General features: G+C 39.5%; 1 protein-coding gene and 1 non-coding gene across 4 annotated transcripts in view; one reads left to right on the forward strand and one right to left on the reverse strand.

The window, feature by feature from the left end:
- TENM4 (teneurin transmembrane protein 4) overlaps positions 1-18,549 on the reverse strand; it is a 3,040,222-nt gene that overhangs the window by 1,889,300 nt on the left and 1,132,373 nt on the right. The window lies entirely within an intron of this gene.
- LOC112135579 (U6 spliceosomal RNA) lies at positions 2,951-3,057 on the forward strand. Its single transcript, XR_002916844.1, has one exon. It is a non-coding gene; the product is annotated as a U6 spliceosomal RNA (small nuclear RNA).

Genomic DNA, 18,549 nt, shown 5'->3' on the forward strand with positions numbered 1-18,549 from the left:
TATGAAATCTATAGAAAGGCAATGTTAGCACCTAAACCAGGCCTTGTGACTTTCCCAAGATTTATTTATCAGGTGCCACTGAGAAATGGCTCTTTTCATTTTTTAAGAAAATCCCATTTGACTCTGTCTCATCCTCCCATGCTCTGTCTACCCCAATTATATTGACAATCTGGTCTTTTCTTCCTAGCCTTCCTTCAGGACAACTTCTAGTTTTTGTTCTTCCCACAAAAACTCTAGTATCAAAGAATAAATCCACTTTTATGTTAAGCTTCAGGCCTCTTAAATAATCTCTCTTAGATCAATGATAAATAAAGACGAGGAAACAGCTCAAAACCCTCCCCTGACTTCCCAACTTACTAAAAATAAAATGGGATTTTTTGCCAGGCATGCCTTACAAGCTGCTCACTCATTCATTCAGGCAATAAGCATATGTTGGGTACACACTCCATACCAAGCACTATTCTAGGTGACTACTGATAAGACCAAAGCATTGTAATTCCCCTGTATTTAATATATGAGAAGGAAAATACCAAGGAACAAATACTTACATGATATGACTGTAGATAATGAAGTGGGATAGAGAAACATGAAGCAGGGTGAAGGTAGGGTGATGGAAAAGAAGAAAGGATGGTAAGGGTTTCTGGGGCTAAGCAAGTCAGGTAAGACCCCTTTCAGGAGGTGATGTTGAAACAGAGATCCAAACGAATATCTAGGGAAAGCTTTTTAAGTCATGTGGACGCCATGTGTTCAGATGTAGGCCTGGAATACATTTGGCAAGTTCAAGAGACAGAAGGAGTCCAAGGTGCTTAGAGAGGAGTAGGTGAGTGAGGTTACTGTTGGAAAGGGGTTAGATCAAGCAGGCATGAGTGTGATGGGAAACCAGTGGCTACTTTCAGTTACTCCTAATCTGTCTTCAGTCCTGAGGACAGATGAAGCAAAAAATTCCTTTTACTGACCACAAGTCTCAATATTTCAGGGAAATAATTCTACTAGCATGTCAATAAAAATGGATTTTTATGTCTTCTCAATATATCTTTAGGCTGAAGCAAATAAACTTTATGCTTTAGAAAAATATTTAGCGATATTACATCAGGGAAATGCAAATTAAAACCACAATGAGACACTATCTTACCACAGATAGAATGTCCTTTATTAAAAAGTCAAAAAATAGATGTTGGCACAGATGTGGTGAAAAGAGAATACTTATACACTGTTTCTGGGAATGTAAATTAGCACAACCTCTCTGGAAAACAGCAGGAATACTTCTCAAATAACTAAAAGTACATCTACTATGTTATCCTGCAATCTCACTACTGAGGACGCAAAGGAAAAGAATTCATTATGTAAAAAGAACACTAGTATGTGTATATACATTACAGCACAATTCACGATAGCAAAGATATGGAATCAACTGAAGTGCCCATCAATTGATGAGTAGATAAAAGAAAAAGGTATATATATTTCATTTAGTATAGACTATTATCACTAAATTTTTTTAATTATTGCTCTAACCATAGTACCATATACATGGAGTACTATTAAATACATAAAAATGAATGAAAAATGTCTTTTGCAGCAACTTGGATAGAATTGGAGGTCATAATCCTAAGTAAAGTAACCTAAGAATGGGAAAACAGATATGGGTAGACAAAGGCATACAGCGTGGTATAAAGGACACTGGAGACCCAGAAAAGGGGAAGGTTGGATGGGGGTGAGGGATGAAAAAATACCTATTGGATACAATGTATACTACTCTAGTGACAGGTACATTAAAATCCCAGACTTCACCACTGGACAATGCATCCATGTAACCAAGACCCACTTGTACCCCAAAAGCTATTAAAATTTAAAACAGACAAAAAGATTTTTAAAAAGGAAAATTAAAGGACACATATGTTTTACGGAATAGTCTCAGGGCCTTCTTGCATCATGAAAACCAACCACAGTACCAAAAAGTGCTTCATAAAATAAAATATTCAGTTGATGTGTTCAGAAAATAAAAATGGACTTGCACACAGTACAGTTAGAACAATAATTTAAAAAAGAAAAATGTTTAGTGATATTAGAACATACTTACAAAATTATATTTCCCATGAAAAGCAAAGAACAACACAAAGTAGTTGGTCCCATTTATCTTAAAAATTATATATTTATAGGCTGGTGCAGTGGCTCATGCCTGTAATCCCAGCACTTTAGGAGGCCGAGGCAGGCGGATCACAATGTCAGGAGATGGAGACTATCCTGGCTAACACAGTGAAACCCTGTCTCTACTAAAAATACAAAAAATTAGCCGGGCGTGGTGCTGGGTGCCTGTAGTCCCAGCTACTCGGGAGGCTGAGGCAGGAGAATGGGGTGAACCCGGGAGGTGGAGCTTGCAGTGAGCCAACATCATGCCACTGCACTCCAGCCTGGGGGACAGAGTGACACTCTGTCTCCAAAAAAAAAAGATTAAAAAATTATATATTTATATATTCGCATGTGTGTAATTTATACATAATACTTATTTTTGATCGCATATTTATATATTTCATGAAATATATATATGAAAAACCTCACAAAATTATGCACTATAATAGTTGAAGTAATTTTACAGATGGTAGAGTTATAGAGGATATTATTCTATTTTTTATTATTTTTAATTTTACTATATTTTCCAAATTTCCCACAACATGCCTTTTTCATTATAAAAGTTATAATAAACTATGACTTCTATTATTTAAAAAGCTACAAAACTGAAGATCTTTTTAAAATTACTCTAATTTGTAGATCTTTATGAAAATGTGGAGGAAGACTCATTGTTTAGAATTGTTACTCAATTATGTCTGCATCATAGTACTACTATTAATTAACAGTATGATATTAGATATATTGCTTATCTTCTCTGGGTTAGTTTTACCATCTAGTAATGTGAAAAAGTAATGCCTATGTCTTAGACTCACTATGAGAAATAGTGCTCACTTCAGCAGCACATATACTGAAATTGGAATGGTACAAAGAAGATTAGCTTGACCCCCACACAAGGTTGATATGCAAATTCATGAAGCGTTAAAAAAATTAAATAAAAAAAAGAAAAGAAAGAATTTTTATGATAAATAAAATGATTGAAAGCAAGAAACTTGCAGAAATATCTTTGTTATACTATCTTAGAGGGCAGGGATTATACAAGTATTTATAAAATAGCAGATTTTTAACAGAGTAGCTTCAGCTAAATTAGAAAAGGTTTTGATTGCAAACTCTAAAGAAGTCTCTATCAATATATAATCAGAGAATAGTAAATTACTATTTTGAAACTGACTTTGAGGCATCTCTTCTATCATTAATTCCAGTCTTCCTTTTCCATCAGTGAATGTCCAACTTTTCCCTGCACACTTTTAACAATGGGACTCTCATTCATTTGGCAGTATTAGGATAGAACTCACTATTAGCTTTTTTTTTTTTCCCCTCTGTTAAGCCAAAAACCACTTATCTGTTCCTTTCACTCTACATCCTGCTTCTTTCTTCAGGATCTAGATAAAATAGGCCTGATCCAACAGTCACAAGATAACATTTTCAGTTTCTAAAAACAGCTATCATTTCCCCTCTCTACTAATCCAGATTATTATTCATTTTTTCCCCAGCTAATCCTTGGAAAATAAGGTTGCTAAGCCCCTCACTTTCCCCTGGAGCACACACACTATATACTTTTGAAATTGTGGAATTTAAGCCTGAATACAGTTTCAACCAAGTTTCACTAGCATAAAACACAGGATTCCACCTGCCTAGCTGTCTTAATTGATTTTAAAATCATTTAACGTTGTAGGAGTCCTGTCATTGGTTGTCTTAAATGAACTTTCAACATGGTACACTGAAAAGGTATTGGCCTCGAAACTCAGAGATGTAGGGTCTAGTACAGTGCCTGGCACATAGTAAGCACAGTAGTCCCCACTTATTCATGTGGGATGCATTGCAAGACTCCCAGTGGATGCTTGAAACCATGGATAGTACAGAACCCTAGGTATACTATGTTTGTTCCTATACATACATACCCATGATAATATTTAACTTGTAAACTAGGCACAGTGAGAGATTAATAACAATAGTAATAAAATAGAACAACTATAATAATATACCGTCATAAAAGTTACGTGAAACCGGTCTCTCTCTTGAAATATCTTATCATATTATACTCACATTTCTTGAGCCTACATGTTGAGTTGAAGGGAGATGAATTACATAGGCACTGTGATGTAGCTATAGGCTACTACTGACCTGACAACACATCAGAAGGAAAATCACCTGCTTGGGGTGATTCTGGGTCCTCAATCCATGTAGATGTCGATAGTTGGATGTCAGGAGCAGACAATGTTGATGAGTAATGGGTGAATGGGTAGCATACATATGGATATGTTGAAGAAAGGGATGATCCGTGTCCAGGGTGGGATGCAGCAGGACAGCGGGGGATTTCATCATGCTACTCAGAATGGCTTGCAATCTAAGACTTATAAATTGTAGATTTCTGGAATTTTTCATTTATTATTTTTGGACTGCAGTTGACCTCAGGTAACTAAAACCACAAAAAGCAGAAACACAGATATGGGGGATCTATTTTCAACAAATGATGGCTGTTATTTTCATAATTACCACTGTAATTATTTAAAAACGCTTAAGATATTTTAGATTTGTAATCACTAAGCCCTATTTTCCTGAACCTGTGTAACACATTTGGTTTTTAGAAATCTGGGTAGAACGTTCATCTTTGTTAACTGTATTTTATGAGAATTAAATTGTTTTATCATAGTAACCCTGTTAAAAGCTTTTTGGATTGTGATTCAGTGTGAAACTGTATGTGCTTTCCCTTCCAGATCTCTGTCACCTGTGCATGTGATGAGCTGTCCACTATATCTTCAGTCAAGCCACAGATAAAAATGTTGACTGAAGCAAGTTCAAAGTCTGAGGCACATGTGTTGCGCATCACCCAATGTGAGGAAGAAAGAAACTGCTTATAGCCGTGTATACCTGTGTCGTTTGAGAAATGGCAGACTAAGCCATTTTTAGTCATTTAATTTTTAACCCTCTGGGTCGCTACATTTACCTGAAGTGCATTTAACGTTGTAGAATCTAAGACCATTTGAAAATTGTCATTGGCATTAGTTCTTGTTTTTTTTTTAAATTTAGACTGAATCACAACTCAAACTTGTGAACTCTATTGGTATATCTGAGCAGTATAATTAGTGAATTTCAGTTAATTTTTAAAGACTTACTCTGTTCTAGGCCCTAAGCCAGAGCCTGAAGAAGTTCACAGTCTAGTGAAATACACAAATATATAGATATATCGTCGTATGTAAGTTGTCAAGTATTAAAACAGAGGCATTCGTGACTGTTTCTAAAGTGTCATAACCAAATTCCTGGCCACATAATTAAAAACATTTTAGAGCTGGCAAATATTTTATAGATTATCAAATCTAATCTTTTAATTATATCCAGAAACTGGCTCAAAAAAGGGAACCAACTTGGCCGAGCGCAGTGGCTCACGCCTGTAATCCCAACACTTTGGGAGGCTGAGGCGGGCGGATCACGAGATCAGGAGATCGAGACCATCCTGACTAACACGGTGAAACCCCCTCTCTACTAAAAATACAAAAAAATTAGCCAGGCATGGTGGCGGGTGCCTGTAGTCCCAGCTACTCTGGAGGCTGAGGCAGGAGAATGGCGTGAACCCAGGAGGCAGAGCTTGCAGTGAACCGAGATCACGCCACTGCACTCTAGCCTGGTGGACAGAGCAGGACTCGGTCTCAAAAAAAAAAAAAAAAAAAAAGAAAAGAAAAGAAAAGAAAAAGAAAGAAAAGAGAACCAACTTGCCCAAGTTCACATAGCTAACTGATGGACAAGAACTCAGACGTTTGAGTGCCTATAGAAATGTCCTTCCCCTATCCTCCCCTTGACAATGTCCTCCTGCACAAACAAATATGTACATTTGTTTATACGTAATGGTAGACTATCCCAAGAGTCATCTTTCTGAAGAATCTTATAATCCAGGATTGAAGGTATGGATACAGAATAAATGAGAAATGTGTATTCTTTTGAGTCTTTATCCCTGAATATATCTAAGGAATTAAATGTACATGCTCATGCACAATTAAATTCCCTCACATTCCAATATTAGCTTGTCATTATTTGTTTTTTCTACCCCTCCTCCATGGAATATAGGGAAGTACAAGAACACCTTATTAATTAAGGATTAATGCTCATTCGTTTTTAATTAATTCATCCCACAAATATTTATTGACTTATCACTATGTGAAAGCTCATTTTGAAACCAGAAAAATTCCCTGGTCCCCTTTTCAGGGCATGCGATGAGGGTGTGGCTTGCTTCTTCAGTGCCCCACTGCTCAAACCTCTAGGGGAGCATACAGACGGGCAGGCTGTGGAGCTCCCACCCCACGGAAGTGTCTGGAGGTGAATGTTTACAGCTGAGGCCCCAGTGGGCGTGGGTTACAGGGTGCTAACTTAGTTTAGCCATCTATAGGCAGCTTGTGTTAACCAGCTCAATTACACCCTCTACATTGTTACAAAGACAGAGGACTTTCTTTATCCTGGGTTCTTGCCTTGGTGTTCCAGAAGAATCAGATCACACGTAGGCTTGGAGAATGAGTTCAAGGTTTTACTGAGTGGAGGTAGCTCTCAACAGATGGGGGAAGCCAGAAGGGGATGGAGTGGGTCAGGCCGCTTAACAGCCTGGGCTCTTCTCCGACTCCCGCAACCAAACTCTGCCTCGTTCTGTATCTGGAATTGGTGGGTTCTTGGTCTCACTGACTTCAAGAATGAAGCCGCAGATCCTCGCAGTGAGTGTTACAGTTCTTAAAGATGGTGTGTCCAGAGTTTTTTCCTTCAGACGTTCAGATGTGTCCGGAGTTTCTTTCTTCTGGTGGGTTCATGGTCTCGCTGGCTTCAGGAGTGAAGCTGCAGACCTTCACAGTGAGTGTTGCAGCTCTTAAAGGCAGCACGTCTGGAGTTGTTTTTTCCTCCCGTCCAGAGTTGTTCGTCCCTCCTGGTGGGTTCGTGGTCTCGCTGGCTTCAGGAGTGAAGCTGCAGACCTTGGCAGTGAGTGTCACAGCTCACAAAGGCGGTGTGGACACAAAGAGTGAGCAGCAGCAAGATTTATTGCAAAGAGCGAAAGAATAAAGCTTCCACAGCATGGAAGGGGACCTGAGCAGGTTGCCGCTGCTGGCTCAGGCAGCCTGCTTTTATTCCCTTATCTGACCCCACCCACATCCTGCTGATTGGCCCATTTTACAGAGAGCTGATTGGTCCATTTTGACAGGGTGCTGATTGGTGTGTTTACAATCCCTGAGCTAGACACAGAGTGCTGACTGGTGTATTTACAATCCTCTAGCTAGACGTAAAAGTTCTCCAAGTCCCCACTAGATTAGCTAGACACAGAGCATTGATTGGTGTGTTTACAAACCTTGAGCTAGACACAGAGTGCTGATTGGTGTGTTTACAAACCTTGAGCTAGACACAGAGTGCTGATTGGTAAGTTTACAAACCTTGAGCTAGACAGAGTGCTGATTGGTGCATTTACAATCCTTTAGCTAGACATAAAACTTCTCCAAGTCCACATCAGATTAGCAAGATATGAAGTGCCAATTGGTGCATCCATGAACTCCGAGCTAGACCCAGAGTGCTGATTGGTGCATATACAATCCTCCGGCTAGACATAAAAGTTCTCCAACTCCCCAACCAACTCAGGAGCTCAGCTGGTTTCACCTAGTGGATCCTGCGCCAGGGCCACGGGTGGAGCTGCCCACCAGTCTCCTTGGCTGGTTGATGGGACCCGGTGCACAGACCAGGGGGCGTGCCCGTCAGGGAGGCTCAGGCCACACTGGAACCCACCGCGGGGCAGCGGGGTGAGGGGGCGGGGGCTTGGGCATGGTGGGCTGCAGGTCACCAGCCCTGCCCTGTGGGGAGGTGGCTGAGGCCTGGCGAGAATTCAAGAGCGGTACGGGTAGGCAAGCAGTGCTGGGGGGCCTGACACCCCCCCTCCCACAGCTGCTGGCCTGGGTGCTAAGCCCCTCACTGCCTGGGCCTGCAGCATCAGCCAGCCACTCCGAGTGTGGGGCCCACCTGAGCCCACACCCACCGGGAACTCACGCTGGCCCATGAGGGCCGGGCACAGTCCCAGTTCCCGCCCGCGCCTCTCCCTCCAGACCTCCCCTCAAGCAGAGGGAGCCGGCTCCAGCTTCAGCCAGCCCAGAGAGGGGCTCCCACAGCACAGCAGTGGGCTGAAGGGCTCCTCAAGTGTGGCCAGAGCAGACACCAAGGCTGAGGAGGTGTGTAGAGCAAGCAAGGGCTGCTCACATTGTCAACTCTCAGTTCCACCTGTCGATGGGCTGCCTGTGTGCCGGCATCTGTCCTGTGCTCTTCTGCCAGCATGCTCCCCTCAATATCCTCTCAATGTCCAGCCTCTCAATGTCCATCCTCTCAATGTCAAGAATATTTGCTTCACTAATACTTTAACACAATAAACTATTAGCGAAGCAAATATTTATTGGATCTTAGTGTCTGAAAGAAAGTGAAATATGTGGTTTTCATAATATTTTCTGATTTGGCACTCTCAACTCCTCTGAGAAGTTGATATTCTAATTGCCCACTAGTGATTATAGCCGAAAACCTGAGGTTGCTAATGCTGAATAATTTATCTCAGGTCATACAAGTAAATGAAGGAGCTAGCATTTGAATGCAAGTCTTTGTGACTTCAAAGCCTATGCTGTTTCCACAGAACTTTCACAATGTTCTGGAATCAAAGGGTGGTGACAACCATCAGTGTCTAAAATGGGTGAGGAAAGCTTGGAAGGAGTGAGTTCGTCACTGAATTCAATAGTTTGCATTTGTTTAAGTTTAACCTGTATGATAAAAACAGATTTTTTTTTTTATAAATTGGAATATAAACGTGCACTTTCCTCAAGTATCTCTAAGTGCAAGATTCTGCACTAAAGCTGTGAAATTCTGCAATTGATCATTTTAAGAAGCTATTATTCACTATTGCTGTTAATGAGAATGATTTTTTACTTCCTTTTCTGAAGCTTCTCTTTCTGTATTTTCAACACGGGCAGTGATACACAAAGTCATTTACTATACATTTTTTTTTTTTTTTCCCCACTGTGGATGGTTCTGGCACTGAGTTTATCTCCTGTTAAGCACATTTCTTCTTGGCCATGAAGATGAGCCAAATTGCCTTAGCTATTTGGTCTTACCCATGGTGCAACACTTGCCAGAAGTTTCTCCAGGGAAATTATGCAGCTCTAAGCAGCTCCAGATCTTTTAGCCCCAAGTTTCCTCAAAATAACCTGGACCTTTTCCACACTCTTCAGTTCCACCTCACTGGTCCCTGGACGAGTTGTGTAAGGTTTTTGAATGACCTTGATCCACCCTAATTTGAAATCACCATCGGTATCAGAAGGAAAAGCTGACAAGGGATTATTCCCAAGTAGGACAGATCAACTCTAAACTGACACAGGCCCCGTAGGAAGGGCCCAATCTTCTGTTTTTCTTACTGGGTGGCATTTTCACTTATGATGGGGAAAAGAGTTCTGTCAAGAATAGACATCCCCCTGACTCTTTCTTAGAAGAGGTCAGAGACGAAAAAGCAGGAGACAGACTCCTAATCTTTTATTTACTTCCCCAAAAGCGAATTTGCAGTATAGACAGGAGACTAAAATGGCAAGGACTTCAGTTAACAGTGCAGCACCAGGCAGTGGGGATAAAATAGTAAATAGGATGCACAGAGTCCTTCACTCCCAAAATCAGTAGTTAAGCACGATTTCAATAAACTTATTTGTCTAAAGTAGTGCACATACCAGGAAAGGGGAAAGGAGTACTAGGGGAGCTGAGAATGGGACTCAAACCCAAGCCCACAGAGCTGGGCAAAGTTCTGACTTCAAATACCTACGTCTACTTGTCCTCAGAGATTATATATTTTATTTTTAATCTAATAGGCATGTATGTAATAGTCGGTATATGCCATGCTCTATTATAAGAGCTTTAGAAACATTCAGCCAGGCACGGTGGTTCACACCTGTAATCCCAGCTCTTTGGGAGACCGAGGTGGGCAGATCACAAGGTCAGGAGTTCGAGACCAGCCTGGCCAACATAGTGAAACCCCATCTCTACTAAAAATACAAAAAATTAGCTGGGGGTGGTGGCGGGTGCCTGTAATCCCAGCTACTCGGGAGGCTGAGGCGGGAGAATCGCTTGAACCCAGGAGGCGGAGGTTGCAGCGAGCCGAGATGGCGCCACTGCACACCAGCCAGGGTGATAGTGTGAGACTCTGTCTCAAAAAAAAAAAAATTCATTTAATCTTCATATTAAACCTATGAAATAGATACTATCATCCCTGGTCCCGTTATATGGATGAGGAAACTGAGGCACAGGTAATTTGAGTAACCTGCTCAAGGTCACACAACTAGGAAGTGGCAGAGCTGGGTTTTGAATCCAGAGGCCATGCTCTTATTCCTAAAATAGGAACCTATCAATAAATCCTTTAAAAGGAAAAGTTCCTATGACCTGGTCAGGGGTGGCATGGGAAAGGAAGACTTGGAAAGACTATTTGCATTCTGCAGTGCTGAAGAAGTACAAGAGGAGGGCATCACTCATTCTCTGGTCTTTGTCTTTAGGAAAATGAGGACCCCAAGAAACTGCTGGAGCCACAGATATGGCCTGGGCCATGTGGTGCAAAAGCCTGTGTGGGCTCCTGCCAAGACACCAAAATAGCTTATTCATATTGAAATTTTAGTCTAATCCAGGCCCATCATAGACCTTGGATAGTGCCAATTTCTAAAGAAGAGAACATGTAAATAGTCCTTTCCCATCTTAAAAGTAATTTTTGCAGATAGTAGCTTCTCTTGCCACACTTCTCCTCTACATGCAGAGAGAGGATTGATGACAAAGACCCCTCTCTGACAGAGAAGTCCCAAACTACCCTCACACTGCCAGCCTTTCAGAGGAAATGAGAGAGAGAGCAGCTTGTCAAACCAGAGACAGAATATCCTTTTTGTTACCTACTTCCCGAATCCAAAAATAACTAGGCTCCCCAATAGCCAAGAAACTTGAAGAACAGAGACAGGAAAAGAGGAAAATGCATCAATTTCATGAACTAGAAAACACTAAAAATTCAGTCAAGGATTACCATACCGAAATAAAATCTCCATGGCCCTTCAATCACCAAACCATCTCTACAGCAGACTGCCCTTTCAAATATTTGTTTTGTATTTTTCTTTCATTTTCCTCGCCCTCATTACCCAGAAAATGGAAACAGGTGAAATACTACTTGCATGACCTTGAAAAAGTGTCCCACACTCTTTGAGTCTCCGTCTTCTTGTCTGTAAAATGTGAATAATCTGACCCCACAGGGTAGCGCTAACTGATGGAAGCACCTGGCACAGGGCCTGTTTCATAAGGAATGCTCAATATAGGCTTCTTCTTATTTATTTATTTATTTATTTATTTATTTATTTATTTATTTAGGCGGAGTCTTGCTCTGTTGCCATGTTGGAGTGTAATGGCGCAATCTCGGCTCACTGCAACCTCCATCTCCCGGGTTCAAGTGATTCTCCAGCCTCAGCCTCCCGAGTAGCTGGGACTACAGGCGCATGCCACCACGCTCAGCTAACTTTTTTGTATTTTTAGTGGAGACGGGGTTTCACCATGTTGGCCAGGATAGTCTCGATCTCTTGACCTCGTGATCCCCCCGCCTTGGCCTCCCAAAGTGCTGGGATTACAGGCATGAGCCACCACACCCAGCCGGCTTCTCCTTTTTATTAACAAAACCAGCTTTTGAGCACTTGCTTATCTTCCTAGCTAGCTTTGTGATATTGCATATGTCATTTAACTTAGCTAAACCTTCATTGCCATCCATAAAAATCAGTGTAAAGAAATGAAAGGATTTATCATTCTGACAACCAGAATTTCTATGAGGAAGGAGGCTGTGTTTGTATTTAAAAACAAAACACTTTGATGATTTCTGGTGTTAGCTAATTGGCATCATGGCTTCCAACAAGAGAGACAAAATGCTGTCTATGGGACAACTAAACTTGAAATAGAGAAATAAAGAAAATACTTGATGAGAGAAGAAGGGGAGGAGGGACAAGAAAAGACAGCCTAATGGGGTTAAAGGTTTGTGAAGCTCTGCAGTGGTGGGATAGCTGAGGATGTTGTAAGAGCAAGGTTTCTTACTATTCTGTTTGAAGTTGTTTACGTTGCTTGGACTTAAAGCTTTCTCTGTTTCACCACTACATCTTATAGATAGTCTAATAAGGATATTTGTTAGGAATGTTAAACTTAAGGAATTTGAAGAACCTGAGTTCCAAGTGTAGGTCAACAAAGATGACCCAGGACAGAGCAGGTGCCCAGACATGTAGGTGGTCATGAAAGCAGAACCTTGGATACATCCAGAGAAGTCCTGGCTGTCCACAGGCCCGGGCAGATGAGAAGGGAATCTAAAGCCCATGTTACCTAGATTTTTCAGAGGCAAGGAAGATTTCAGCTGAGAGTACAGTTACCGGAGGATAATCATATGAACTTAGCAGGTAAATGACTTCACATCTATCTCAAGTTATATGGCCGCATAAGTGCTCTCCCTCTCTCTATTCCCTCCTTCCATTCTTTGTTTCTTGCTGTCTTTATATCTTGCTTTTAATAAAAATGCTGTAGTTTTACTTTGGAGTGCATATTTCTATGTTGTAGTCCAACCCACATTATTCCAAAGGGGAAATATTAGCTCATCTGTTCCAACTGCAGTATCTTTCAATCTCCAGAAAGCATATATGTTTTTTCTTTTAAACCACATCATCCAGTGAATATTTATCTATGTAAAAGTGATTCATTATTACCTTTCATTTTTACTATCCACCATCTTATTGTTCATTACTATCTAGAGGCTGGTTTCTCACTTTTGTCCTTGGATTTGCAATTTTTATTGCCACTGCAGACTACTTTTCATATCTCCTTTTACAGTTTCTGTGTTTCTCCATAACCATCCCTCTGTGTTCCATGATCAAGTAAAGTGGCAGTCACTAAATTATTGGGAATTCTCTATAGCTTCCCATCATTGGTGATGTTGGACCATATAATCTGCTCACTCTTTTCAGTGAGCCATATATTGAAAAAGATATATGGGTATTAACACTTCAGTGTCTGGCGGATTTAGAGATCAACTTCCTGTTTATTATCAACTATTATCTGTGTTGATTCTGTAATTCTCCTTTTCTTTTTGCCTCTAGTTCTACACAATTGTGTTGCTTAGTTTCTTGTGTCATTGCAAAGCTGTTCCTTCATCTCGATTGTCAATACCTAGATTTCAGGTCCTCTGCAACCCTCTCTTCTTTCATTTAATAAACTCATTTGGTTAGTTCCCACTGCACAAGAAAACAAATTTCAGGCACCCTGGAATTTCTCATGGACTCTTCTCTAAAATATTCACCTTGGGCCGGGCACGGTGGCTCACGCCTGTAATCCCAGCATTTTGGGAGGCCAAGGCAGGTAGATCATGAGGTCAGGAGATCGAGACCATCCTGGCTAACACGGTGAAACCCCGTTTCTACTAAAAGTACAAAAAATTAGCTGGGCGTGGGCATGGTGGTGGGCACCTGTAGTCCCAGCTACTCGGGAGGCTGAGGCAGGAGAATGGCGTGAACCCAGGAGGCGGCGCGTGCAGTGAGCAGAGACTGCGCCACTGCACTCCAGCCTGAGCAACAGTGCAAGACTCTGTCTCAAAAATAATAATAATAAAATAAAATACTCACCTTGGCCAAATTCTCTGCCACCAGTCCCTACTTTTTCCCCATCGTACATCAAAGTTGTAAATAGTTGATTAATGATACTCTTCAATTTGGGAACATTATCAGTTATTATCAATGGTCCACAAAAGTCCTTCCCTTATTTTATATATTTATGTATTTTCTCTTTCACAATGTGTTATTCTCACTTGTTTGCATGTGTTCATACAGTCGTTTCTGCTGTAATGCTTGTTATGCAACTGTGAATTTGTTTCCATGCCATTGACAGAGCAAACAATTTGAGTATAATGTAAAATTTATGTTGTGTGGAATTCTGTCCAGGAGAAACACTAGGTGAATTTAAAAAACTGTACTCCAGTGACTGGAGCACCAAAGAAACATAAACATACAAAAAGCATACATATACACACTCCTCAAATGTGTACTAGCCACCTCGATTCCCTGTCTGTTTTAGGAGCCATACAAATAAACATCTGGCACTACAACTGAATGAAAGTTTTCATATATACATATTGTAACATATATGTACTTTAACTACTTAACATATATAATTGTGCTGCAGTTTTTATTAGATTTCAAACTTTTTAATGTCACTGGAAAATATTCTTTGTTCCCCAAACACATTGTTTTCACAAGTACAGTGTTTTCTACTACATGCTTTTGCATACCAATGTGATTTTTAGAAAAGAATAGGTTGCTTTAAGAAGAAATGACTATTGGTTTATACACACATATATTTAATTTATAAAAGTTAAATTATGTATAAATGTCATTCTGTTTCCTGCTGGGTTTTTTTTTAATCTAAGTACTATGCTTTCGGATCCTTCAATGTTGTTATTTATGGTTTCTAACCACTACATATCACTCTTCTATATTTTACTCATCTACTCTCCCATGGGTAGACACCCACTCAAGTTATTTTCAAATTTCTGCTACTAAATAACATTAAAATAAAATTAAAAAAAAAACCTGTGCAAACCTTCTTCTGGCTCTACATAATAACTTTCTTTGGAATAAATACTCAGAAGTGGAATTGCCAGATCATAAAGTAAGGAAACCTTTACTTTTCCTAAAGAGTGCCAGCATGGTCTCAAAAAGGTATATGCTATCAAAATACCAATAATATTCTTCCCAACAGTAGAAAAAAAGTATTAAAATTTGTATAAAACCACAACGGACCCCAAATAACCAAAGCAATAGTGAGCAAAAAGAACAAAACTATAGGCATCAGATTGCCTGACTTCAAAATATACTACAAAGCTATAGTAACCCAAACTACATGATATTGGTAGGAAAACAGATACAAAGACCAATTAAATGGAATAGGGAGTCCAGAAATAAATTCATCTATTTACGGCCAACTGATTTTTGACAAAAGCACAAAGGACATACACTTGGGAAAAGACACCCTCATTAATGAATGGTGCTGGGAATACTAGATATCCATATGTGAAAGAATGAAACCAGACCCCTATCTTTCACCATATACAAAAGTCAACTCAAGATGGATTAAAACTTAAACATAAGACCTGAAACTATAAAATTACTAGAGGAAAACTGAGGGGAAATGGTCTAGAACTTTGGTATAGGCAGAGATTTTATGGTCCAGCCTTCAAAAGCACAGGCAACAAAACCAAGAAAAGACAAATGGAACTATATCAAACTGAAAACAGCTCCTACACAACAAAGGAAACAATCAACAGTGTTAAGATACAGTCTGTAGAATGGAAAAAAAAGTTTGCAAAGTATTCCTCCAACAAGGTACTAATATCTAGACCATACAAGGAACACAAACAACTCAACAGCAAAAAAAAAAGTCACTTAAAAATGGGCAAAGTATCCGAACAGAAATTTCTCAAAAGAAGATACGCAAATAGCCAGCAGGTATATGAAAAATGTTCAAATTCACTGATCATCAAGAAAATGCAAATCAAAACCACAATGAAATATCATCTCACTGCATTTAGAATAGCTATTATCAAAAAGACAAAAAATAAATGCTGGCAAGGAAGCAAAGAAAAGGGAACTCTTACACACTGTTAGTGGGAATGTGGATTCATACATCCATTATGAAAAATACTAGGGAGCTTTCTTAAAAAACTAAAATTAAAACTACCATATGATCCAGCAATCCTACTACTAAGTATTTATCCAAAGGGAAATCAGTGTATCAAAGGGACATCTGCACCCCCATGTTTACTGCACCACTATTCACAATAGCCAATATATGAAACCACCCTAAGTGTCCAACAATGGATAAATAAGAAAATGTGTTATATATACATAATGGAATACTATCCAGTTATTTAAAAAGAACAAAATCCTGTCATTTGCAGCAATGTGGTTAGAAGTGGAGCTCAATAATTTAAGCGGAATAAGCCAGACAAAGACAAATATCATATGTTCCTACTTATATGTGGGAGCTAAGAAAGTTGACCTCAGGCTGGCACCCTGGCTCACACCTGTAATCCCAACACTTTGGGAGGCCAAGGCAGGTGGATCACCTGAGGTTAGGAGTTCGAGACCAGCCTGGCCAACATGGTGAAACCCTGTCTCTACTAAAAATTAAAAATTTAGCCGGGTACGGTGACACGTGCCTGTAGTCCCAGCTACTCAGGAGGCTGAGGCAGGACAACCTCTCAAACCTGGGAGGCAGAGGTTGTGGTGAGCTGAGATCATGCCACTGCACTCTAGCCTGAGCAACAGAGTGAGACTCCATCTCAGGAAAAAAAAAAAAAAAAAAAGAACTTTGATCTCATGGAGATAGAGAGTACAATGACAGTTACTAGAGCCTGGGAAGCAGTGGGGGTGAAGAGAGATTGCTTAATGGATAAAAACATACAATTACATAGAAGGAATGAGTCTAGTGTTCAGTAGTACAGTAGGATGACTACAGTTAACAATAATTTATTGTATATTTCCAAATAGCTGGAAAATCTGAAATGTTCTCAGTATTAAAAATGATAAACATTTGAGGCAAAGGATATCCTAACTACTCTGATTTAATAATTACATATTGTATGCAAGTATCAAAATATCACATATAATCCATAAATATGTACATTATGTTTTGGTAAAAAATAAGGCACCCACTAGTCTAACAATGCAAAAGCATGCTTATATCTCCAGCTTTACCCAACACTCAAGGTTCTTAGCATTCTAATTTTTGCCACCTAATGTACATTCCCTTCTGCCATTTCTTCTTGTTTTCATATCCAGTTTCAGATCACCTGTGATTCTTTTGACTCTGCCTTACTCCTGAGGCTCAGTCCCCAGTGATATTTCTTCAGCTCTGACATTCACATTTTTTTTTTCTGCATGTTCCACACCCATCCTATGGTTATACTATATTCCTCAATAAATATCCCATCAGTTCTATCAAGCCCCAGCTGCCTGTTCACTCATTCAGCATAGACTCTCATATCTAATTCTGCCATCTTATTTATTCTTTCTGCTCTAAGCAAAATTTGGATACTACCACATGCCTGTCCAAGCTCCCTGAACTTTCCTAACTATTTAAGTATAAATAATTCCCTTCTTCCACAAAACCTGACACACATTCATTACTTTTATTCCCCCTTGTTTCTTTATTAATAGTATTTGTTCACATATTTCTTTTACTAAGCGGATTCTGAGCTATTTGAGGGTAGGGCATTTGTCTTTGATTCATCTTTATTTCTTCCACATTTAGTAGGCTCTCAAAAACTCTTCCCTGAGTGACTGAATGAGCAAAAATGAGTAAATCAAATGTTATTTTGTATTAAGTGCCCTTAAGTAATCAAAGTTTGCAACATCCAATATATTAGTCACAATTTAAAACTCTTTATTAACATAGAACAAAAAATAAGATGAGATAATTTTTAATTAAAAAACTGTATCTTAAAACCAATTCATGAAGGAGATTGATTATTTGTCACCTTTTTATTCTAAGAAAGTGATGTTTTATTAATTAGCCTCTCTGGTCTATAACCCTTTTCTATAGTTATCATTCTGCATATCAGTAAAGCTGGGATTTGCTAAAATGAAATATAATTGATAATCAACTCAGAAGCTAATTCTCATATCATTCTCAAGTGAATTCCATTTGACTCAATTTATCCTTTTCTTCCTCAGAGTCTCTGAGATAACTTTATTAAATATTAATATAGAAGTGAGGAAGGATTATGGCTATGCATTATATGTTACTCTAAAAGTGTTTGTGTAATTGGGGGCAGGGTGCTAAAACTGGGACTGTCCTGGTTTTAGTGCTAAGCGTCCTGTATCCCAGAAATCTCTTCAGTCCTAGGAAAATTGATGGTCATCTTAAGTCTCATGCTCTTTATTTATTGCAATTTCCTAAGCAGGCATTCAAGATCTCCTCTGCTTTAACTATGACTCTCTTTTCTGTTGTATTTTCAGCAGCTCTTCTTGTAATCTACTTTCTAGGCAAACTGAACCATAGCCTGATCTTTACACATGGAGTGGTTCCCTTGCCTGCTGTAGTACAAGTTCAAATTATATGGATTTGGATAAAATGTTATTTTTCCCACCACATATATTCTTCTACCTATAGATTTGTCCTACTATGAGTTTGGCTTATATTGCTAATCTGTTCTGCCTTGCATGACAGTATCTTACATACGGGTTATCGCTTTGTTTCAAAGAAGAAAGTGACATTAAACATGTAATTGCAAAACGTTAGTTCAGGCTCTGCTTCTGTTTGTGTTATATCATTTATTTTATATATTAATAAATGTCCAAGTAAATGCACTGAGGCCATTCATGCATGAGTTTACAT

Source organism: Pongo abelii, chromosome 9 (genome assembly GCF_028885655.2).
Source record: "Pongo abelii isolate AG06213 chromosome 9, NHGRI_mPonAbe1-v2.0_pri, whole genome shotgun sequence".
Classification (NCBI taxonomy): Eukaryota; Metazoa; Chordata; class Mammalia; order Primates; family Hominidae; genus Pongo; species Pongo abelii.